This window comes from Equus asinus, unplaced genomic scaffold (assembly GCF_041296235.1).
Source record: "Equus asinus isolate D_3611 breed Donkey unplaced genomic scaffold, EquAss-T2T_v2 contig_315, whole genome shotgun sequence".
In the NCBI taxonomy this organism is placed as follows: domain Eukaryota; kingdom Metazoa; phylum Chordata; class Mammalia; order Perissodactyla; family Equidae; genus Equus; species Equus asinus.
Genome location: NW_027224978.1, coordinates 20,001 through 44,300, shown reverse-complemented (window position 1 = coordinate 44,300; position 24,300 = coordinate 20,001). Strand labels below are relative to the sequence as shown.

The 24,300-nt window shown below is 53.4% G+C and overlaps 1 long non-coding RNA gene across 1 annotated transcript; it reads left to right on the top strand.

Moving 5' to 3' along the window:
- Nucleotides 1-15,029: 15,029 nt before the first annotated feature.
- LOC139043672 (uncharacterized) lies at nt 15,030-20,068 on the top strand. Its single transcript, XR_011500751.1, has 3 exons — nt 15,030-15,403; nt 17,306-17,706; nt 19,581-20,068. It is a non-coding gene; the product is annotated as an uncharacterized lncRNA (long non-coding RNA).
- The last annotated feature ends 4,232 nt before the right edge of the window (nt 20,069-24,300 follow it).

Below are 24,300 nucleotides of genomic sequence, written 5' to 3'. Positions count from 1 at the left end.
AGGTTGCAACCTTTAAGCAGAAAAAAAACACAAGGGCGTGCAGACCTGGCAAAAAAGCAACAGTGAGAAATCTACCCTCTGAAACCGATGAAGATGGACAACAGAGGCTAGCTCAGGTGGCAATTTTTAAGGAAAAATAAAAGGAAGTGCGTGGAGACCTGGGGAAAAAGCAACACGGAGAAATCTACCCTCTAGAACTGAGAAGGAGCGCAACAGAGGCTAGCTCAGGTGGCAATCTTTAAGCAAAAAAAAAAAATAAAAAAATACAATGGCGAGGAGACCCGGTCAAAAAGCAACCCTGAAAAAGGTACCCTCTGAAACTGAGGAAGCAGGGCAACAGTGCCTAGCTCAGGTGACAATCTTTAAGCAAAAGAAACACCCAAGGGCGTGGGGAGCTGGCGAAAAGGCAACACTGAGAAATCCACCCTCTGAAACGGACGAAGATGGGCAACAGAGGCTAGCTCAGGTGGCAATCTTTAAGCAAAAAAAATAAAATAAAAAAATACAATGGCGAGGAGACCCGGTCAAAAAGCAACCCTGAAAAAGGTAAACTCTGAAACTGAGGAAGCAGGGCAACAGTGCCTAGCTCAGGTGACAATCTTTAAGCAAAAGAAACACACAAGGGCGTGGGGAGCTGGCGAAAAGGCAACACTGAGAAATCCACCCTCTGAAACGGACGAAGATGGGCAACAGAGGCTAGCTCAGGTGACAATCTTTAAGCAAAAGAAACACACAAGGGCGTGGCGAGCTGGCGAAAAGGTAACACTGAGAAATCCACCCTCTGAAACGGACGAAGATGGGCAACAGAGGCTATCTCAGATGGCAATCGTTAAGCAGAAGAAACACACAAGGGTGTGGAGACCTGGGGAAAAAGCAACACGGAGAAATCCACCCTCTGAAACTGACGAAGATGGGCAACAGAGGCTAGCTCAGGTGGCAATCCTTAAGCAAAAACAAAACCCAAAGGCGTGGAGACCTGGGGAAAAAGCAACCCTGAAATATCTACCCTCTGAAACTGAGGAAGATGAGCAAGAGAGGCTGGCTTCAGGTGGCAAACGTTAAGCAAAAGAAACACACAAGGGCGTGGAGACCTGGGGAAAAAGCAACACGGAGAAATCCACCCTCTGAAACTGACGAAGATGGGCAACAGAGGCTAGCTCAGGTGGCAATCGTTAAGCAAAAACAAAGCACAAAGGCGTGGAGCCCTGGGGACAAAGCATCCCTGAAATATCTACCCTCTGAAACTGAGGAACATGGGCAACAGAGGCTAGCTCAGGTGGCAATCGTTAAGCAAAAACAAAGCACAAAGGCGTGGAGACCTGGGGAAAAAGCAACCCTGAAATATCTACCATCTGAAACTGAGGAAGATGGGCAAGAGAGGCTGGCTTCAGGTGACAATCTTTAAGCAAAAGAAACACACAAGGGCGTGGGGAGCTGGCGAAAAGGCAACACTGAGAAATCCACCCTCTGAAACGGACGAAGATGGGCAACAGAGGCTAGCTCAGGTGGCAATCGTTAAGCAAAAGAAACACACAAGGGCGTGGAGGCCTGGGGAAAAAGCAACACGGAGAAATCCACCCTCTGAAACTGAGGAACATGGGCAAAAGAAGCTAGCTCAGGTTGCAACCTTTAAGCAGAAAAAAAACACAAGGGCGTGCAGACCTGGCAAAAAAGCAACAGTGAGAAATCTACCCTCTGAAACCGACGAAGATGGACAACAGAGGCTAGCTCAGGTGGCAATTTTTAAGGAAAAATAAAAGGAAGTGCGTGGAGACCTGGGGAAAAAGCAACACGGAGAAATCTACCCTCTAGAACTGAGAAAGAAGCGCAACAGAGGCTAGCTCAGGTGGCAATCTTTAAGCAAAAAAAAAAAATAAAAAAATACAATGGCGAGGAGACCCGGTCAAAAAGCAACCCTGAAAAAGGTACCCTCTGAAACTGAGGAAGCAGGGCAACAGTGCCTAGCTCAGGTGACAATCTTTAAGCAAAAGAAACACCCAAGGGCGTGGGGAGCTGGCGAAAAGGCAACACTGAGAAATCCACCCTCTGAAACGGACGAAGATGGGCAACAGAGGCTAGCTCAGGTGGCAATCTTTAAGCAAAAAAAATAAAATAAAAAAATACAATGGCGAGGAGACCCGGTCAAAAAGCAACCCTGAAAAAGGTAAACTCTGAAACTGAGGAAGCAGGGCAACAGTGCCTAGCTCAGGTGACAATCTTTAAGCAAAAGAAACACACAAGGGCGTGGGGAGCTGGCGAAAAGGCAACACTGAGAAATCCATCCTCTGAAACGGACGAAGATGGGCAAGAGAGGCTAGCTCAGGTGGCAATCTTTAAGCAAAAAAAATAAAATAAAAAAATACAATGGCGAGGAGACCCGGTCAAAAAGCAACCCTGAAAAAGGTACCCTCTGAAACTGAGGAAGCAGGGCAACAGTGCCTAGCTCAGGTGACAATCTTTAAGCAAAAGAAACACACAAGGGCGTGGGGAGCTGGCAAAAAGGCAACACTGAGAAATCCACCCTCTGAGACGGACGAAGATGGGCAACAGAGGCTAGCTCAGGTGGCAATCTTTAAGCAAAAAAAATAAAATAAAAAAATACAATGGCGAGGAGACCCGGTCAAAAATCAACCCTGAAAAAGGTACCCTCTGAAACTGAGGAAGCAGGGCAACAGTGCCTAGCTCAGGTGACAATCTTTAAGCAAAAGAAACACACAAGGGCGTGGCGAGCTGGCGAAAAGGTAACACTGAGAAATCCACCCTCTGAAACGGACGAAGATGGGCAACAGAGGCTAGCTCAGGTGGCAATCTTTAAGCAAAAAAATAAAATAAAAAAATACAATGGCGAGGAGACCCGGTCAAAAAGCAACCCTGAAAAAGGTACCCTCTGAAACTGAGGAAGCACGGCAACAGTGCCTAGCTCAGGTGACAATCTTTAAGCAAAAGAAACACACAAGGGCGTGGGGAGCTGGCGAAAAGGTAACACTGAGAAATCCACCCTCTGAAACGGACGAAGATGGGCAACAGAGGCTATCTCAGATGGCAATCGTTAAGCAAAAGAAACACACAAGGGTGTGGAGACCTGGGGAAAAAGCAACACGGAGAAATCCACCCTCTGAAACTGACGAAGATGGGCAACAGAGGCTAGCTCAGGTGGCAATCCTTAAGCAAAAACAAAACCCAAAGGCGTGGAGACCTGGGGAAAAAGCAACCCTGAAATATCTACCCTCTGAAACTGAGGAAGATGAGCAAGAGAGGCTGGCTTCAGGTGGCAAACGTTAAGCAAAAGAAACACACAAGGGCGTGGAGACCTGGGGAGAAAGCAACACGGAGAAATCCACCCTCTGAAACTGACGAAGATGGGCAACAGAGGCTAGCTCAGGTGGCAATCGTTAAGCAAAAACAAAGCACAAAGGCGTGGAGCCCTGGGGACAAAGCATCCCTGAAATATCTACCCTCTGAAACTGAGGAACATGGGCAACAGAGGCTAGCTCAGGTGGCAATCGTTAAGCAAAAACAAAGCACAAAGGCGTGGAGACCTGGGGAAAAAGCAACCCTGAAATATCTACCATCTGAAACTGAGGAAGATGGGCAAGAGAGGCTGGCTTCAGGTGACAATCTTTAAGCAAAAGAAACACACAAGGGCGTGGGGAGCTGGCGAAAAGGCAACACTGAGAAATCCACCCTCTGAAACGGACGAAGATGGGCAACAGAGGCTAGCTCAGGTGGCAATCGTTAAGCAAAAGAAACACACAAGGGCGTGGAGGCCTGGGGAAAAAGCAACACGGAGAAATCCACCCTCTGAAACTGAGGAACATGGGCAAAAGAAGCTAGCTCAGGTTGCAACCTTTAAGCAGAAAAAAAACACAAGGGCGTGCAGACCTGGCAAAAAAGCAACAGTGAGAAATCTACCCTCTGAAACCGACGAAGATGGACAACAGAGGCTAGCTCAGGTGGCAATTTTTAAGGAAAAATAAAAGGAAGTGCGTGGAGACCTGGGGAAAAAGCAACACGGAGAAATCTACCCTCTAGAACTGAGAAAGAAGCGCAACAGAGGCTAGCTCAGGTGGCAATCTTTAAGCAAAAAAAATAAAATAAAAAAATACAATGGCGAGGAGACCCGGTCAAAAAGCAACCCTGAAAAAGGTACCCTCTGAAACTGAGGAAGCAGGGCAACAGTGCCTAGCTCAGGTGACAATCTTTAAGCAAAAGAAACACACAAGGGCGTGGGGAGCTGGCGAAAAGGCAACACTGAGAAATCCACCCTATGAAACGGACGAAGATGGGCAACAGAGGCTAGCTCAGGTGGCAATCTTTAAGCAAAAAAAAATAAGATAAAAAAATACAATGGCGAGCAGACCCGGTCAAAAAGCAACCCTGAAAAAGGTACCCTCTGAAACTGAGGAAGCAGGGCAACAGTGCCTAGCTCAGGTGACAATCTTTAAGCAAAAGAAACACACAAGGGCGTGGGGAGCTGGCGAAAAGGCAACACTGAGAAATCCACCCTCTGAAACTGACGAAGATGGGCAACAGAGGCTAGCTCAGGTGGCAATCGTTAAGCAAAAACAAAACCAAAAGGCGTGGAGACCTGGTGAAAAAGCAACCCTGAAATATCTACCCTCTGAAACTGAGGAAGATGGGCAAGAGAGGCTGGCTTCAGGTGGCAAACTTTAATCAAAAGAAACACACAAGGGCGTGGAGACCTGAGGAAAAAGCAGCACTGAGAAATCGACCCTCTGAAACGGACGAAGATGGGCAACAGAGGCTAGCTCAGGTGGCAATCGTTAAGCAAAAACAAAACCCAAAGGCGTGGAGACCTGGGGACAAAGCAACCCTGAAATATCTACCCTCTGAAACTGAGGAAGATGGGCAAGAGAGGCTGGCTTCAGGTGGCAATCTTTAAGCAAAGGAAACACACAAGGGCGTGGGGAGCTGGGGAAAAGGCAACACTGAGAAATCCACCCTCTGAAACGGACGAAGATGGGCAACAGAGGCTAGCTCAGGTGGCAATCTTTAAGCAAAAGAAACACGCAAGGGCGTGGAGACCTGGGGAAAAAGCAACACGGAGAAATCCACCCTCTGAAACTGAGGAAGATGGGCAAGAGAGGCTACCTCAGGTGGCAATCCTTAAGCAAAAACAAAGCACAAAGGCGTGGAGCCCTGGGGACAAAGCAACCCTGAAATATCTACCCTCTGAAACTGAGGAACATGGGCAAGAGAGGCTAGCTCAGGTGGCAATCGTTAAGCAAAAACAAAACCCAAAGGCGTGGAGACCTGGGGAAAAAGCAACCCTGAAATATCTACCCTCTGAAACTGAGGAAGATGGGCAAGAGAGGCTGGCTTCAGGTGGCAAACGTTAAGCAAAAGAAACACACAAGGGCGTGGAGACCTGGGGAAACAGCAACACGGAGATATCGACCCTCTGAAACTCAGGAAGATGGGCAAGAGAGACTAGCTCAGGTGGCAATCGTTAAGCAAAAACAAAACCCAAAGGCGTGGAGACCTGGGGAAAAAGCAACCCTGAAATATCTACCCTCTGAAACTGAGGAAGATGGGCAAGAGAGGCTGGCTTCAGGTGGCAATCTTTAAGCAAAAGAAACACACAAGGGCGTGGGGAGCTGGGGAAAAGGCAACACTGAGAAATCCACCCTCTGACACGGACGAAGAGGGGCAACAGAGGCTAGCTCAGGTGGCAATCGTTAAGCAAAAGAAACACACAAGGGCGTGGAGGCCTGGGGAAAAAGCAACACGGAGAAATCCACCCTCTGAAACTGAGGAACATGGGCAAAATAAGCTAGCTCAGGTTGCAACCTTTAAGCAGAAAAAAAACACAAGGGCGTGCAGACCTGGCAAAAAAGCAACAGTGAGAAATCTACCCTCTGAAAACGATGAAGATGGACAACAGAGGCTAGCTCAGGTGGCAATTTTTAAGGAAAAATAAAAGGAAGTGCGTGGAGACCTGGGGAAAAAGCAACACGGAGAAATCTACCCTCTAGAACTGAGAAAGAAGCGCAACAGAGGCTAGCTCAGGTGGCAATCTTTAAGCAAAAAAAAAAAATAAAAAAATACAATGGCGAGGAGACCCGGTCAAAAAGCAACCCTGAAAAAGGTACCCTCTGAAACTGAGGAAGCAGGGCAACAGTGCCTAGCTCAGGTGACAATCTTTAAGCAAAAGAAACACACAAGGGCGTGGCGAACTGGCGAAAAGGTAACACTGAGAAATCCACCCTCTGAAACGGACGAAGATGGGCAACAGAGGCTATCTCAGATGGCAATCGTTAAGCAAAAGAAACACACAAGGGTGTGGAGACCTGGGGAAAAAGCAACACGGAGAAATACACCCTCTGAAACTGACGAAGATGGGCAACAGAGGCTAGCTCAGGTGGCAATCCTTAAGCAAAAACAAAACCCAAAGGCGTGGAGACCTGGGGAAAAAGCAACCCTGAAATATCTACCCTCTGAAACTGAGGAAGATGAGCAAGAGAGGCTGGCTTCAGGTGGCAATCGTTAAGCAAAAGAAACACACAAGGGTGTGGAGACCTGGGGAAAAAGCAACACGGAGAAATACACCCTCTGAAACTGACGAAGATGGGCAACAGAGGCTAGCTCAGGTGGCAATCCTTAAGCAAAAACAAAACCCAAAGGCGTGGAGCCCTGGGGACAAAGCAACCCTGAAATATCTACCCTCTGAAACTGAGGAACATGGGCAAGAGAGGCTAGCTCAGGTGGCACTCGTTAAGCAAAAACAAAACACAAAGGCGTGGAGACCTGGGGAAAAAGCAACCCTGAAATATCTACCCTCTGAAACTGAGGAAGATGGGCAAGAGAGGCTGGCTTCAGGTGGCAATCTTTAAGCAAAAGAAACACACAAGGGCGTGGAGGCCTGGGGAAAAAGCAACACGGAGAAATCCACCCTCTGAAACTGAGGGACATGGGCAAAAGAAGCTAGCTCAGGTTGCAACCTTTAAGCAGAAAAAAACACAAGGGCGTGCAGACCTGGCAAAAAAGCAACAGTGAGAAATCTACCCTCTGAAACCGACGAAGATGGACAACAGAGGCTAGCTCAGGTGGCAATCTTTAAGCAAAAGAAACACACAAGGGCGTGGGGAGCTGGGGAAAAGGCAACACTGAGAAATCCACCCTCTGAAACGGACGAAGATGGGCAACAGAGGCTAGCTCAGGTGGCAATCGTTAAGCAAAAGAAACACACAAGGGCGTGGAGGCCTGGGGAAAAAGCAACACGGAGAAATCCACCCTCTGAAACTGAGGGACATGGGCAAAAGAAGCTAGCTCAGGTTGCAACCTTTAAGCAGAAAAAAAACACAAGGGCGTGCAGACCTGGCAAAAAAGCAACAGTGAGAAATCTACCCTCTGAAACCGACGAAGATGGACAACAGAGGCTAGCTCAGGTGGCAATTTTTAAGGAAAAATAAAAGGAAGTGCGTGGAGACCTGGGGAAAAAGCAACACGGAGAAATCTACCCTCTAGAACTGAGCAAGAAGCGCAACAGAGGCTAGCTCAGGTGGCAATCTTTAAGCAAAAAAAATAAGATAAAAAAATACAATGGCGAGGAGACCCGGTCAAAAAGCAACCCTGAAAAAGGTACCCTCTGAAACTGAGGAAGCAGGGCAACAGTGCCTAGCTCAGGTGACAATCTTTAAGCAAAAGAAACACACAAGGGCGTGGGGAGCTGGCGAAAAGGCAACACTGAGAAATCCACCCTCTGAAACGGACGAAGATGGGCAACAGAGGCTAGCTCAGGTGGCAATCTTTAAGCAAAAGAAACACACAAGGGCGTGGAGACCTGGGGAAAAAGCAACACGGAGAAATCCACCCTCTGAAACTGAGGAAGATGGGCAAGAGAGGCTACCTCAGGTGGCAATCCTTAAGCAAAAACAAAGCACAAAGGCGTGGAGCCCTGGGGACAAAGCAACCCTGAAATATCTACCCTCTGAAACTGAGGAACATGGGCAAGAGAGGCTAGCTCAGGTGGCACTCGTTAAGCAAAAACAAAACACAAAGGCGTGGAGACCTGGGGAAAAAGCAACCCTGAAATATCTACCCTCTGAAACTGAGGAAGATGGGCAAGAGAGGCTGGCTTCAGGTGGCAAACGTTAAGCAAAAGAAACACACAAGGGCGTGGAGACCTGGGGAAGCAGCAACACGGAGATATCGACCCTCTGAAACTCAGGAAGATGGGCAAGAGAGGCTAGCTCAGGTGGCAATCGTTAAGCAAAAACAAAACCCAAAGGCGTGGAGACCTGGGGAAAAAGCAACCCTGAAATATCTACCCTCTGAAACTGAGGAAGATGGGCAAGAGAGGCTGGCTTCAGGTGGCAATCTTTAAGCAAAAGAAACACACAAGGGCGTGGGGAGCTGGGGAAAAGGCAACACTGAGAAATCCACCCTCTGAAACGGACGAAGATGGGCAACAGAGGCTAGCTCAGGTGGCAATCGTTAAGCAAAAGAAACACACAAGGGCGTGGAGGCCTGGGGAAAAAGCAACACGGAGAAATCCACCCTCTGAAACTGAGGGACATGGGCAAAAGAAGCTAGCTCAGGTTGCAACCTTTAAGCAGAAAAAAAACACAAGGGCGTGCAGACCTGGCAAAAAAGCCACAGTGAGAAATCTACCCTCTGAAACCGACGAAGATGGACAACAGAGGCTAGCTCAGGTGGCAATTTTTAAGGAAAAATAAAAGGAAGTGCGTGGAGACCTGGGGAAAAAGCAACACGGAGAAATCTACCCTCTAGAACTGAGCAAGAAGCGCAACAGAGGCTAGCTCAGGTGGCAATCTTTAAGCAAAAAAAATAAGATAAAAAAATACAATGGCGAGGAGACCCGGTGAAAAAGCAACCCTGAAAAAGGTACCCTCTGAAACTGAGGAAGCAGGGCAACAGTGCCTAGCTCAGGTGACAATCTTTAAGCAAAAGAAACACACAAGGGCGTGGGGAGCTGGCGAAAAGGCAACACTGAGAAATCCACCCTCTGAAACGGACGAAGATGGGCAACAGAGGCTAGCTCAGGTGGCAATCTTTAAGCAAAAGAAACACACAAGGGCGTGGAGACCTGGGGAAAAAGCAACACGGAGAAATCCACCCTCTGAAACTGAGGAAGATGGGCAAGAGAGGCTACCTCAGGTGGCAATCCTTAAGCAAAAACAAAGCACAAAGGCGTGGAGCCCTGGGGACAAAGCAACCCTGAAATATCTACCCTCTGAAACTGAGGAACATGGGCAAGAGAGGCTAGCTCAGGTGGCACTCGTTAAGCAAAAACAAAACACAAAGGCGTGGAGACCTGGGGAAAAAGCAACCCTGAAATATCTACCCTCTGAAACTGAGGAAGATGGGCAAGAGAGGCTGGCTTCAGGTGGCAATCTTTAAGCAAAAGAAACACACAAGGGCGTGGAGGCCTGGGGAAAAAGCAACACGGAGAAATCCACCCTCTGAAACTGAGGGACATGGGCAAAAGAAGCTAGCTCAGGTTGCAACCTTTAAGCAGAAAAAAAACACAAGGGCGTGCAGACCTGGCAAAAAAGCAACAGTGAGAAATCTACCCTCTGAAACCGACGAAGATGGACAACAGAGGCTAGCTCAGGTGGCAATTTTTAAGGAAAAATAAAAGGAAGTGCGTGGAGACCTGGGGAAAAAGCAACACGGAGAAATCTACCCTCTAGAACTGAGAAAGAAGCGCAACAGAGGCTAGCTCAGGTGGCAATCTTTAAGCAAAAAAAATAAGATAAAAAAATACAATGGCGAGGAGACCCGGTGAAAAAGCAACCCTGAAAAAGGTACCCTCTGAAACTGAGGAAGCAGGGCAACAGTGCCTAGCTCAGGTGACAATCTTTAAGCAAAAGAAACACACAAGGGCGTGGGGAGCTGGCGAAAAGGCAACACTGAGAAATCCACCCTCTGAAACGGACGAAGATGGGCAACAGAGGCTAGCTCAGGTGGCAATCTTTAAGCAAAAGAAACACACAAGGGCGTGGAGACCTGGGGAAAAAGCAACACGGAGAAATCCACCCTCTGAAACTGAGGAAGATGGGCAAGAGAGGCTACCTCAGGTGGCAATCCTTAAGCAAAAACAAAGCACAAAGGCGTGGAGCCCTGGGGACAAAGCAACCCTGAAATATCTACCCTCTGAAACTGAGGAACATGGGCAAGAGAGGCTAGCTCAGGTGGCACTCGTTAAGCAAAAACAAAACACAAAGGCGTGGAGACCTGGGGAAAAAGCAACCCTGAAATATCTACCCTCTGAAACTGAGGAAGATGGGCAAGAGAGGCTGGCTTCAGGTGGCAATCTTTAAGCAAAAGAAACACACAAGGGCGTGGAGGCCTGGGGAAAAAGCAACACGGAGAAATCCACCCTCTGAAACTGAGGGACATGGGCAAAAGAAGCTAGCTCAGGTTGCAACCTTTAAGCAGAAAAAAACACAAGGGCGTGCAGACCTGGCAAAAAAGCAACAGTGAGAAATCTACCCTCTGAAACCGACGAAGATGGACAACAGAGGCTAGCTCAGGTGGCAATCTTTAAGCAAAAGAAACACACAAGGGCGTGGGGAGCTGGGGAAAAGGCAACACTGAGAAATCCACCCTCTGAAACGGACGAAGATGGGCAACAGAGGCTACCTCAGGTGGCAATCGTTAAGCAAAAACAAAACCCAAAGGCATGGAGACCTGGGGACAAAGCAACCCTGAAATATCTACCCTCTGAAACTGAGGAACATGGGCAAGAGAGGCTAGCTCAGGTGGCACTCGTTAAGCAAAAACAAAACACAAAGGCGTGGAGACCTGGGGAAAAAGCAACCCTGAAATATCTACCCTCTGAAACTGAGGAAGATGGGCAAGAGAGGCTGGCTTCAGGTGGCAATCTTTAAGCAAAAGAAACACACAAGGGCGTGGAGGCCTGGGGAAAAAGCAACACGGAGAAATCCACCCTCTGAAACTGAGGGACATGGGCAAAAGAAGCTAGCTCAGGTTGCAACCTTTAAGCAGAAAAAAAACACAAGGGCGTGCAGACCTGGCAAAAAAGCCACAGTGAGAAATCTACCCTCTGAAACCGACGAAGATGGACAACAGAGGCTAGCTCAGGTGGCAATTTTTAAGGAAAAATAAAAGGAAGTGCGTGGAGACCTGGGGAAAAAGCAACACGGAGAAATCTACCCTCTAGAACTGAGAAAGAAGCGCAACAGAGGCTAGCTCAGGTGGCAATCTTTAAGCAAAAAAAATAAGATAAAAAAATACAATGGCGAGGAGACCCGGTGAAAAAGCAACCCTGAAAAAGGTACCCTCTGAAACTGAGGAAGCAGGGCAACAGTGCCTAGCTCAGGTGACAATCTTTAAGCAAAAGAAACACACAAGGGCGTGGGGAGCTGGCGAAAAGGCAACACTGAGAAATCCACCCTCTGAAACGGACGAAGATGGGCAACAGAGGCTAGCTCAGGTGGCAATCTTTAAGCAAAAGAAACACACAAGGGCGTGGAGACCTGGGGAAAAAGCAACACGGAGAAATCCACCCTCTGAAACTGAGGAAGATGGGCAAGAGAGGCTACCTCAGGTGGCAATCCTTAAGCAAAAACAAAGCACAAAGGCGTGGAGCCCTGGGGACAAAGCAACCCTGAAATATCTACCCTCTGAAACTGAGGAACATGGGCAAGAGAGGCTAGCTCAGGTGGCACTCGTTAAGCAAAAACAAAACACAAAGGCGTGGAGACCTGGGGAAAAAGCAACCCTGAAATATCTACCCTCTGAAACTGAGGAAGATGGGCAAGAGAGGCTGGCTTCAGGTGGCAAACGTTAAGCAAAAGAAACACACAAGGGCGTGGAGACCTGGGGAAACAGCAACACGGAGATATCGACCCTCTGAAACTCAGGAAGATGGGCAAGAGAGGCTAGCTCAGGTGGCAATCGTTAAGCAAAAACAAAACCCAAAGGCGTGGAGACCTGGGGAAAAAGCAACCCTGAAATATCTACCCTCTGAAACTGAGGAAGATGGGCAAGAGAGGCTGGCTTCAGGTGGCAATCTTTAAGCAAAAGAAACACACAAGGGCGTGGGGAGCTGGGGAAAAGGCAACACTGAGAAATCCACCCTCTGAAACGGACGAAGATGGGCAACAGAGGCTAGCTCAGGTGGCAATCGTTAAGCAAAAGAAACACACAAGGGCGTGGAGGCCTGGGGAAAAAGCAACACGGAGAAATCCACCCTCTGAAACTGAGGGACATGGGCAAAAGAAGCTAGCTCAGGTTGCAACCTTTAAGCAGAAAAAAAACACAAGGGCGTGCAGACCTGGCAAAAAAGCCACAGTGAGAAATCTACCCTCTGAAACCGACGAAGATGGACAACAGAGGCTAGCTCAGGTGGCAATTTTTAAGGAAAAATAAAAGGAAGTGCGTGGAGACCTGGGGAAAAAGCAACACGGAGAAATCTACCCTCTAGAACTGAGAAAGAAGCGCAACAGAGGCTAGCTCAGGTGGCAATCTTTAAGCAAAAAAAATAAGATAAAAAAATACAATGGCGAGGAGACCCGGTGAAAAAGCAACCCTGAAAAAGGTACCCTCTGAAACTGAGGAAGCAGGGCAACAGTGCCTAGCTCAGGTGACAATCTTTAAGCAAAAGAAACACACAAGGGCGTGGGGAGCTGGCGAAAAGGCAACACTGAGAAATCCACCCTCTGAAACGGACGAAGATGGGCAACAGAGGCTACCTCAGGTGGCAATCGTTAAGCCAAAGAAACACACAAGGGTGTGGAGACCTGGGGAAAAAGCAACACGGAGAAATCCACCCTCTGAAACTGAGGAACATGGGCAAAAGAAGCTAGCTCAGGTTGCAGCCTTCAAGCAGAAAAAAAAAAGACGCAAGGGCGTGGAGAGCTGGCGAAAAAGCAACACTGAGAAATCTACCCTCTGAAACCGAAGAAGATGGGCAACAGAGGCTAGCTCAGGTGGCAATCTTTAAGCAAAAAAAAAAAAATAAAAAAATACAATGGCGAGGAGACCCGGTCAAAAAGCAACCCTGAAAAAGGTACCCTCTGAAACTGAGGAAGCAGCGCAACAGTGCCTAGCTCAGGTGACAATCTTTAAGCAAAAAAAAAAAACAAAAAACAAAAAACAAAAAACAAAACCCACAATGGAGTGGAGACCCGGGGGAAATCAACACTGAAAAATACAAAAAGAATGGAAGACCAATAGACAGAGCAGGCACTTTCACCTGGGGTGGAGGAGGTATGCATGGATGACCGATAAGCGCATGAAAAGATGTGAGCTGTTCCCTGGAAAAGCAAGTGAGAAAATTAGAGGGAGACATTGTGGGGACACATGGGTGAGACTGCCTTCTTCCAAATACCGGAACAGGATCAAACTGCTAGTCAGGTCGCGGAGAAGCCAAGTCAGTCACTCACGCCTCACTGGTGGTGAAGGGAAACGGTATGGCCTCTGTGAAAAAGGGCGTGGCGGGTTCCAAAACTGACACGCCGCGGAAACAACCACCGAAAGTGGCAACCTACATAAGCCTTTGGTGTATCTTGCCTCCTAAGAGCGTCTGTATGTAGCTGGAGCCTTGGGTCGTTAAGGCTTCCACAGTGATCTGTGGTGGGTGGGTGGGGGGGGGGGGGGGCCTTGGGCCTTGGGGGTCTCCGCTGGACCTCCAGGAAGTCAGCTTTTGTGGAGTCCCGTGAGTCCTTCCAGGGAGGGAGGCATCCAACCCGAGGGTGGTCTGGAGGGCACCACTCCCACCACTCCCGGGGGCTGGGGCGGGGGGCGGGGTGGGGGCTGCGGCCACGTTCCTGTTCATTCACACAGAATCCGGGGCATGAATGTTCTTAGCAGCTCTGTTCCACACAGCCCCACACTGGAAACCACACAGACGTCCTGCGAGTCCCATCCCTTGCTCATGTCGCCGGGGCTCCGGAGGAGGGCCACTCTGTAAAAGCGGCCGCCAGATGGCGCCCAACGACCGGCGCGGAGGGGTCAGCGGGAGGGAACCGGGTCACCAGCCAGCGAGAGTGCACAGCCTGAGCCCACCGCCGGGTCAGGTCTCTCTCTGTCTCTGTCTCTGTCTCTGTCTCTGTCTCTCTCTGTCTCTGTCTCTGTCTCTGTCTCTCTCTGTCTCTCTCTCTCTCTCTCTTTCTCTCTGGGCCCGCTTGGGGCGGGCGGGAGGTCACCACGTGAGGCCCCAGGGTGTCCACCTCGGAGCTCCCAGGCAGCACAGGGCAACCCTGGGCGCAGAAGGAGGTGTTGGAAAATCGGCGGGGAGGGGGGTGGGGTGGGTGGGCTTGCCAGGAAGGGGACAGACTCCCCACGTGACTTCTGGGCCGGGCCGGGCGCGGGGCTGCCGGCTGGCTGACGCGGACAGAGGTGGAAAAGTCCCCGGAGATGCCACGGGGCAGGCCGGGGCTGCCGGCCCCCGCTTCCCGGAGCGGCCCGAGCACTTCCCGGGCTCCCGGGAGGACTTAGAAAATCACGGCGGGGTGGGGGGTGGGGGTCGCTGTCAAACCGAAACCATGCACGTCATCAGAGAAGGACCGTGACGACGGAGGAATTGTCCGCAGTCTGTCAGGAATTGTGTGCAGCCTGTCACTTCCGGCCCAGAGGGTCTCTCTAAGGCAGACGGACAGACAGAGCCCACAAGTCGTAGAGGAAAGGACCGAGCCGCTTGGCCGCGGAAAAGTTTACAACACAAAACAGGTCTCCCTCCGCACGGGGCCACAGCAAAGCCCAAAGACGACACACGGGGGGGAGCATGGGTGCAGATGCACGTGTGGTGATAAGAATATGGATTTCAGCAGGGCTTCCCGTCCTCATCAACAAGCAGAAGCACCCAAATGGTGGGGGTTGGGGGGCAGAGACCTCACAGCCATTCCCTCCACAAATCGAGTTCCCCGGGACATCCTCACAGCGCCGTGCTGTGAGTGTGTGTGGGTGTTTAAAATGGAGTAAATGTGGACGTGGAACTGCTCCGTGAAACCAAAATAACAACAGTCGTAGATCTTCTTTGGTCATTTAGAAAATTCTTTTTTTTTTTTTTTCCCCAGCGGTGCACGTATTTCCCTTCCAAAAAAGAAGAACGGGAAAGGAGATGTTAAAGGCAAGCAGAGAGAGGAAAACTGTTGCAAAACAAAAGCTGAGCTCCCGTCCGAGGGAGGCCTCCTCCATTGGAGGCCTAGGAAATCATTCTGACAAAATGGAGGATCTCTGTCTTTGGTGTCGATTCCCTCAGAGGTCAAGAGAAACCTTTTCCAATGTCTTTATCAGGAGGAGACTAGAAGTTAGAGAAAAGTATCCTTTCGGGAGTGAGAAAAACAAATTCTGATTTTGCATCAGCTTCCCTCCGATCTTGAAACTCATTGACTTGATTCCATTCTGTCGACGGAAATAATCCGGAACCAATCTATCCGTGAAAATCGGGGTGCGTTTATTCTGAGCTAAAATGTGAGGACTGTGGCCCGGGGCCTTTCTTCCCGAAGGAAGAGAGGGTGCCCGGGAAGTGGGGTGTACAGAGTGCTTCTAGACCCCCAGAGAGGACGTTTCACATAGGATCGAAAGGTCCCTTGGATGATAGTCGCGAGACTGCTCTGTCGGCACAGCGATCGACAGACACTGCTGGGTGGCAGGTCTGTTGTCTGGGCCTGGGTGGTCACAGGGGAGCCGGATGGTCAAAGGTGAGCGCAACCATCCGCTCCTAGCCTAAGGAAAGATGCCTCTCCTTAAGGAAAGGCCCGAGCACGGGGAAGCTGCTCCTTTCCCTTAAGGGCATTGGTTCTTGCCGTAGGAAATGTGTAAAGCGGATCTAGGATGCGATGCGTGCTCGACGGCCACGTCAGGCCCTTTTCGAAAAACACTGTCAGGCCGAATTAGGCCGACACCCAATGGCTTCCTCATAGACTCCCATAGATCCTATCGCTCGCCATTTCTATCTGTCCACTCGTTCCAATTTTAGGCCACTTGACCACGAACAGGCCTTTTTCTCAGATTATTTTCCCCATGAAACTTTGATCACCTTTTCACAGACAAAACGATCTTTACTTTTTAGGCCCTCTTGCCTGAAGGCAGCCATCTCACTTTCCTTGAACACAAAGATGTTTCCCATATTCACTTTTAGTGGCTTTTTGTTTTGTTTTGTTTTGTTTTGTTTTGAGGACGATGAGCCCTGAGCTAACTGCTGCCAATCCTCCTCTTTTTGCCGAGGAAGGCTGGCCCTGAGCTAACCTCCGTGCCCATCTTCCTCTATTTCATATGTGGGACGCCTACCACCACGTGGCTCGCCCAGCGGTGCCACGTCCACCCCCGGGATCCGAACTGGCAAACCCCGGGCCGGCGAAGCGGAACAGGCACACTTAACCAGCGCGCCACCGGGCCGGCCTAGTGGCTTTCATCGCATTTGTTAAGTAGATTTTTTAACCCTCACGAACCTTAATTTTGGTGAAAACTAAGAAGCCAGCAATTAGGAACTGTCCTTCCCATGAGCATTCCGTCGCTTGGCCAATTTCTAAACACTTGGCCACTTTTAGAAACATGGGATTTCATAGGTTTATCTTTTCCTTCGCTTTATTTGATTTCATCTCACTTTAGTTTTTGGGTGAGGAAGATCGGCCCTCACAGAGCTAACGCCTGTTGCCAATCTTCCGTTTCTGTTTTTTTTTCCCCCCTCCCGATTTTTCTCCCCCAATCCCCCCCATGACATAGTTGTCTATCTTAGTTGAGGGCCCTTCCAGTTGTGGCATGTGGGACGCCGCCTCCACACGGCCCGACGAGCGGTGCCGTGTCCGTGCCGTGCCCGGGATCTGAACCGGCAAAACCCTGGGCCGCCGAAGGGGAGCTTGTGAACTTAACCACTCGGCCACGGGGCCGCCCCCGTCCGTGGACTTTTTTATCACCTGATTTCACCTCGCAAAACTTCAAAGCTTCAAGTTATCAGAGAGGTTTGGGAAGTTGTTTTTATTTATTTAATTAATTTATTTTTCGAGGAAGACGAGCCCCGAGCTGACACCTGCTGCCAATTCTCCTCTTTTTGCCCCGGGAGAGTGGTCCCGAGCTAACATCCGTGCCCATCCCCCTCCCCTTGATAGGCGGGACGCTGACCACAGCGTGGCTCGCCAAGCGGCGCCACGTCCGCACCCCGGATCCGAACCTGCGAACCCCTGGCTGACAAAACGGAACGTGCGAACTTAACCGCTGTGCCGCCGGGCTGGCCCTTCGGGAAGTTATTTTCAGGACACGGGCCATAAACTAGAATCACCGCTACAGGTTTATCGGAGCGACATCAGCGTTCGTGGTGGATTGAGTCGTCCCCTCTGTCTCTCCCCTCCAGGGCACAACCAAAGGGACGTCTATCGACCCACCCACCAAGGATTCCCCCCCCTCCCCCCGCACGGCACAGCAGGATGCCTGAGAGATCCACGCAGCCCTACAGCGGCAAGTCACATTCGCACAGTCAAAATTCAATGGCAGAGACAAAACGTTAAGGTCAGTGAGAGGGAAGAGAATAACCGGCCCAGGAGCAACGGTGTGAAGAACACGGAGAAGACGGGTCCTAGACGCCGGGGTCCCCGGAGCAGCGATTTCATCAGAGGCCCGCAAACGTCCACGATCTCCACACCACGTTTATGGCCGACTGCGTGCGTGGGTCCTTTGGAATCGACCAGGCTACCGTCCGGGCCACTTTGGGACATCGTGTCCAGCTGCCCCGAGCGGTGGAGCTGTCGTTCAAGTGTAAGATGGGGCCCGTCCGGGGAGAGAATGGGGACGGGGAAAGGGAGGCCGCGGGAAGTCACAGAGTCTGAGGTGTTCGGGGGAGACTGACTCTTCTGAAGTGGAGGTGGTAGAAGGAGAGCAGCAGGATTTTTGGATTTTTGTTCCCTCTGTTAGGTATCTGGGTCCGGAGGAGAGTGGGGCGGGGGGGGGGGGGGCGGGTGGTGGTGGTGGTGGTGGGTGTGAGGCTGAGGCGGGGCTGGTGTTTCCTTTCCGAGTCAGGTGGAAGAGCTCCTCCAGTGGAGGTTTTTAGACAAGGGGTCTGGTCTGGCAGGATGGGAGGTTGCGGGTTGAGCCACAGGGGAATCTGTCGTAGCTCAGACTCGGGCCTTTGAAGAAATAGACAGAGAGAGGAGTTTTGCTCTGTCTGTCACCGCAGCCGGCACCTCAGGAGCAACAACAGGAGGCTTCCCGAATGAGTGAAGGGGCAGGAGCCAGCGTGCCCCGTGCCTCTCTCAGCCCTGCGCCGGCAGGGAAGGAAGCAGGCAGGCAGGCCTCAGGGCTACTCCCGTCCTACTGCCCGGTGGTCCCTGTCCCGGCCCCGCCCCCACTCTCCCCCTGACCCTCACCGCTCCCCAGCCCTCTTCTCAGCCAGAGAGGCGATGGGGGGGGGGCGGTGCGGTCCCAGAACAAGTTTCCTCTCATCCGCCATCATCTTGCCACCCTGACGACTTGGCCTGAGATCCGGCCTAGGCTGTACCCTGAGATCCGGCCTAGGCTGTACCCGTGTGTGGTTTTCCTGTGGACAAGGGGGCCGGTTCACCATTTCGGAAGAAACCCCTAGCCTTCCACTGCCGAGTCGCCAGCCTGGGAGGGGGGAGGGGGGAGGGGGGAGGGGAGGTCAGGCCCATTCATTCCGATGGGCCTGGCGTCAGGGCTTCATTCAAGTGCAGGAAGCTCTCTCCCATGGCCTCGGGCTTTTTTCCATTGAACGGCTTTCTTCAATTCCCCCACCCTTAGGCCGCAGTCCACCAAGGGCCGGGAGGCAGGGAGGGAAGATGTTGGGGCAGGGTGGCTGTCTGAGAAACTCGCCTCATCTGGGGCAGAAAGAGTGCCCCCCTCCTTTCTCTAACCCTACTAGACTGCTTGAGGATCACGGACGGTTTGGCTCATCGATGAGCCCTGCGTTATGGGCCCGGCAAGCAAACTCCTAACGGGCAACCCGCCGCTCTAGGCGTGTGTGGGTTTTTTGATCTTTCACCTTCAAGTTCGCACGACATCGGTCCGTGTCCCCCGCCCCGGCTTCCCATGGGAAATCCTCCGTCTCTTTCCACAGACTCACTGGCGACTTCACACAGTGCCTGCCTCCTCCTCCTTAGGAAGGAAGGAAGGAAGGAAGGAAGGAAGGAAGGAAGGAAGGAAGGAAGGAAGGGAGGGAGGGAGGGGCTGACCCCGTGGCCGAGCGGTTGAGTTTGCACGCTCCGCTTCAGCGGCCCGGGGCTTGGAAGGTTCGGATCCTGGGCTCGGACACGGCACCGCTCATCAAACCACGCTGAGGTGGCGTCCCACACGGCAGAACCAGAGGGACCCTCAAAGAGAATATAGAACTAGGTACTGGGGTGCTCTGGGGAGAAGAAGAAGAAGGAGGAGGAATAAAAAGAAAAGAAAAGATTGGCAATGAGCTCGGGTGCCAGTCTTTAAAAAAAAAAAAAAAAAAGAGGAAGAAAGATGGACAAACAGGAACGAATCCCACTGACGGCACCTCCAAATGGTGGGGGGCAGGGGGGTGGGGGGGGTGGGGAGTGGCATCATCGGGCCAAGGGTGACTCTAAGCGTGATCCCGCGGTTGTGTTATTTGACATTTTATCGAATCGATTTATTATTTTATTTTTGAGGAAGATGAGCCCTGAGCGAACATCTGCCACCAATCCTCCTCTGTCGGCCGAGGAAGACTGGCCCTGAGCTGACATCCGTGCCCATCCCCCTCTACTTTCCAGGTGGGACGCCTGCCACAGCGTGGCTCGCCAAGCGGTGCCGGGTCCTGCGCCCGGGATCCGGACCGGCGAACCCGGGGCCGGCGGAGCAGAACGTGCGAACTTCACCGCCGCGCCACCGGGCCGGCCCCCGGAGTTGTTTTGAAAATCCAGTAAGGGGCTGGCCCCGTGGCCGAGTGGTTAAGTTCGCGCGCTCCGCTGCAGGCAGCCCAGTGTTTCATCGGTTCGTTCGGATCCCGGGCGCGGACACGGCACTGCTCATCAAACCACGCTGAGGCGGCGTCCCACATACCACCGCTAGAAGGACCCACCGCGAAGAACACACAACTACGTACCGGGGGGCTTTGGGGAGAAAAAGGAAAGACAAAAAATAAAATCTTCCAAACTCCAATAAAACTTTGAGTGAAGACGACGAGGAGGATGCGAAACGTATCTCACGCCTCCGAGCCGAGCCGTCCGTTTAGGTTTAGGAAGGGGGACGAGGACCCTTTGTAAGCGACATCCCTTTTTAAGCACCATTCTAAACCACAGAACAGAACTCCCTCTCCTCGACCCGGAGCGAGGAGGTTCCTGGGTGTGTCAGAGAGGGTCACGTCCTCTGCAGCACGAACGAACCGCCAGGGTTCGGCCACGGGAAAGAATTTCTTCCTCTCCAGGGGGACTAAAAGTCACCGACGGCAGCGGGCGTAGGTGCTATCCTTCCCGTCCAGGAAAGGCAGGGAGAACTTCAACCGTGAAGAGAAGGAGGTCTTCCTCACTCCCCGTTTTGGGAGGGCCCCTTTGGCAGGGGAGTTTTGTCTCCTGATTTCAAGTCAGGAAGAAAAGGGAGAGAGAGAGAGAGAGAGAGTGTGTGTCCTTCTCGTGCCAGGTCGGTCTGAGGGGGACCTCCTCTGGTTTCCTCCCTTCCCAGGGAACGCCGTTCGCTCCTTCTTCTAGAAAAAGCTCCCAAAGCACCACCGCCCAGGATGGTCGACCTACGCCCATCGTCCCTCCTTTCCCAATCATTTCTACCGCGACAGAGGGACAGAGGCCCCTGCCCCATCCCCATCCCCACCCCCACCCCCATCGCCTGCCTCCTTGATGGCCAAAGGAGCTGCCTCTGAGAATGGAACGGGGCTTGGAAACCTTCTAGAGGGGTGACTCTCACCTGCCTGCCTGCTGGGAAAAGCACCACGCTGTCCATCGGACTGCTCTTTTGGGCAAACGTAGGCGTGCCACATAGCGATCGACAGCTATGGCGGGGGGGGGGGGGGCGGGGTGGCGTGGTGGTGCCCAGGATCCACGACACGTGACGGCTGCGGAGCACGACAGCCCTAAGACCTTGAGGGAGACGGGGTGGCGCGTGAATCCTTTCGGAACGAGAACGACAGGAAACGCTGACGGGGACGTGTTCTCCTCTCGAGAACACACCAACGCCTCGCACGGTGTCTGACCCGGGGTGCCTCTGACTTTTGTCATCAGAGACGATCCTCTCGACCGCCCCTCACGCTTTGGGGAAAAGGGGAGAGGGACTCGGTAGCACGGGAAAAGCCATCCATCCGCCCTTCCTTTCCGTCTTCACGGCTCCTTCTCGTGGAAAACGAGGAAGCCGTCCGGAGGAACGGAACACTGACCCGGGCCAAAGCGTGGCCCAGCCTGAGCCTCCAAAACCTTCTGCTAAGTGAGAGGTGCCAGACATCCAAGGCGACCTACGTTGCGATTCCACACAGAGGAGAGAGCTAGAACGGTCCAACCCTAGAGGGCGACAGCAGATGGCGGCGGCGGCAGCGGTGGTGGTGATCGTGGTGGGGCAGATCCGGGAGTGGGGCCGTTTTTTCTTTCGGGGGGAGGGGATGGAAACGGAAACCTTCTGGAAATAGATAGCCATGACGGATGCGCCACCTTGGGGAGAGAGACTCCCGAAGGCCACTGGCTTGTGCCCCGTGGAAAGGATGGATTCGGTGGGATGGGAATTCTACCTCCGTGTAGAGCGTGTGGTAAACCACGAGGTAGGTGGGTGGGTGGCCTCCCTGCCTCGCCTCCACCTAGACGTCCACACACAGAGACCGACGAGGGAGGGAGGGAGGGAGGGAGGGAGGGAGGGAGGGAGGGAGAGAGACAAGACGGACAGAGGCCGAGGCCGAGGCCGAGGCAGTGAGCGAGTAAGTGATCGACCCTGGCCATAGGGATTCCTCAGAGGGCGTCTCTTGGCTCCCCAAACGAAGAATGTGTGTGGAGATCGAGAAAGATCACCGACCTAGGAGAACCAGCAAGACTTCCTCACCCGCCAGAGAGCCGCTGGGCCCCTGCCGTCCCTGCCACCGCCACCCCTACCCCTCGCCTTTGGCAGCGACGCCAACGAAAGGCAGGCAGACGAGTGGGAGAGTCGTGTGGTGGTGTCCCCCAAGGAAGGTGGGTCCATGCCGACGAGCGGTCGTCGGCGTGTGGAAAAGCCAGAGGCGGGCTGACTAGAAGGAGGGCGTCCTGGAGGAAGGGGCCAGGGTGTGAGGGAGAGAGGCCTGTTCCTCTTCCCCTGTCGGTCCCAAGTCAGGGGCCCAAAGGAGGAAAGCTGTCCGTTCCTTTCCGACTCGGACGGTTCGGGCGGAACCGACCGATCCCCGCGGCGGCGCAGTCGGGGCTTTCTGGACCAGAACCCCTCTCTCTGTCGCCTTTCGACCACACGCACGCTTTAGAGGCCAAGGGAAAATGGATCGGGTCTCTCTGTCTCTCTCCCTAGAAAACAAGGGGCCGGGGGCCGAGCCCGTGGACGAACGGTCAAGTAGCGCCCCCCACCCCGGCCCCCGGCTTCGACGGCCCAGGTTTTCACCGGTTCGGATCCTGGGCGCAGCCCCAGACCCAGCATCGCCCTTCAAGCCACGCCGAGGCGGCGTCCCACATAGCAGAAACGCGAAAGACCTACCACTGGAACCTACAACTATGGACGGGACGGGACGGGACGGGGCGGGGCGGGGCGGGGCGGGGCGGGGGTGGGGGGGGCGGCTTTGGGGAGCAGGAAGAAAGAAAAAATAAAAGAAACACAAGGACGGTCATCGCGATAGTTCTTTCCACTTCCATCCATATGTTAACAGGACCCAAGTTTCCCGACCTCCATTTGGATGTATGTTAACTAAATGGAGAAGCTATTCAAAGGACTCCTCTAAAGAAGTCCACGTTCTTCTTTCTAAATGATAATGAAAATCATTGTCACCACCGCTCTTCCGACCCTCCATGTCCAGACGGCCTCCCGCCCCTCCCCATCCCCAACTCCCGCCCCGCCCCGCGCCGACCCCCGACCCCGGCATTCTCCACGCCCACCTTTCCCTCTCCACTCCTACCCCCCCCCGTCCCCCGCCGCCCGGGACACCGCACCCCGCGCCCCCCCCCCCCCAATCCAGGCCGGGCCACCTGGTCGACCTCCTCGAACACTATATAAGAGGATGCCGGGCAGCAGGTGGCGCCCGACAAGCGGCCTCCTCACCGGCCGGACGGATCAGCCTCGCGGGGGCGGGCGATGGGGAGGCGTTCGTCCAGGTCAGGTCAGGTCGGGGGAGGGAGGATGGCGCGCCGGCCGGCCTGGTGCGTGGCCTGGTCCCGATCCACCCCGCGTCTCGTTTCTCGGGCCGGGACGAGTACAGGCGGGGAGGCCGACTCGGTCACGGAAAGCGGCCTTGGGGAGGTTTTGGCGAACGTCCCTGTCCCGGGGCCGTCTGCCGACTAGGGGACGGAGTCCTCCTCCATGCTCCTTCTCGCCCCCAGTCGGGCGGGTTGTGGGTCGCGCGGTCGACTTGGCCATTTCCCCGGAGGCATCCTGCCTGCCGGGGCTCCCTCCCTCGGGCCGGTGCGAGCGGTCCTCGGGCGGCCCGGGAATTTGGGCCGCAGCGAACGAACGAACGAAGCCCGTCCCTCCTGCGTCGGCACCGATGAGACACAGCCCTGGTGGATGGAGCCGCTTTCCTCGGGTTTCCTTTTGCTTTCGGCCGCTGCTGCCACCAAACCTCCCTAAACGATAGGAATGAAAACGGGAACCGTTGGCATAATAAAAGCGTTTTGGTTGGCGTGTTTCTTGGCTTTTGGGGACTCGAGAGGTATGATGGATGATCTCCGATTGACGTTGGGAAGGTCTATTTCATCCCAGTCGCACGAACCCCGAAAACGTGGCGGCTGGACGAGGGAGGGAGGGAGGGAGGGAGGGAGGGAGGGAGGGAGGGAGGCCAACCACGGGATTTCCGCACGACCAGCTGATGGACACGAGCGCCCCGTGAGCCGGGCGGAGGGCAGCCGCCCGGGTCTCGCAGCTACGTGCCCGCGGAACCCTCGGGACTGCGAGAAGCCGGAGCGACCCGCAGCCATGTGGCGCTCGGCGCGGACATCTGGTCGACCCGCGCGCCACGGGACCCGGGGCCCGAGTCCGGGCCGGGCCGCCGGTCGACCCGGCAGGGCGGCTGCCCCGGGGGCCTCGCGGCTGCTCGTCCGCAGCCTCCAGGGAGCCCTCGGGGCTCCGAGAAGGCCGAGCGCCCCGCGGCCCCACGGCCCCGCGGCGCTCGGTGCGGACATCTGGTCGACCCGCCCCCCCCCCCCCCCCCGAGACACGGGGGTCGGGTCGCCGGTCGACCCGGCAGGGCGGCGGCCACGGCGGCCTCGC